An 833-nucleotide genomic window follows, 5' to 3' on the forward strand; every position below is an offset into this window, starting at 1 on the left:
ACACCATGTTAATCCTCTAAACCTGGTTAATTTAATTAAATATGCTGCACAATGGTAGAAAATCAGTGCAGAGGCTATGATGAGAAACGAGTTTATTAACAAATTATTATAAAATACATTATCAGTCATTGCCCTACAAATTTTCAGTGAGTATGTCATAGAAGCACTTTTGACAACGAGAAAAGAACACTTTTTGCCAAATTCTGAAGATGTAGTTAATTATATTAAATTCATTTATCTCTGGTGTACCATAATGAATGTAAAACATCCAAATAAAGGTACTAGGCTTCACAATAAGTATGCTACTCCAATAATGTATATTGTAAAAGACGAGAAGTATATTTTCCTACAGAAACTCCATTTCTGGTTAGATCTCTGGAATAGCATCACTAATACTTGTGGAAAGCTGAGTAGGGAAACATTCACTGCCTTAAAACACACAACTAGTGCAATTATAGAAATAACAAAATACTGTGTAGAAAAATTTAAAATTAAATATGTCTTACCAGGAAAATGTCTAACCGATCTACTTGAAAATAGATTTAGTAAATATCGTCGACTTGTTGGCTGCAATTACAACGCTTCTTTACGACAAGTGTTCGAGTGTGGAAAAAAAAAACTGAGGTTACTGTCTGTTCTCAGAATAGCTTTTAATAATAAAGACCTCGAACTGAAGATCTTCGAAGAAACAAACTAGGAGTACATGAATAATGAGTCCAGAAATAACGATTCCTTTGATATTGATGCCAGTCAAGATGATGTTGATAAATGTATGGATCTTTTCACGGTTATAACATACCTTGCTGGCTACTGTGTGTATGCTGTCGTGAAAA

The sequence above is a fragment of the Macrobrachium nipponense genome, chromosome 4 (assembly GCF_015104395.2).
Source record: "Macrobrachium nipponense isolate FS-2020 chromosome 4, ASM1510439v2, whole genome shotgun sequence".
NCBI classification, from domain to species: Eukaryota; Metazoa; Arthropoda; class Malacostraca; order Decapoda; family Palaemonidae; genus Macrobrachium; species Macrobrachium nipponense.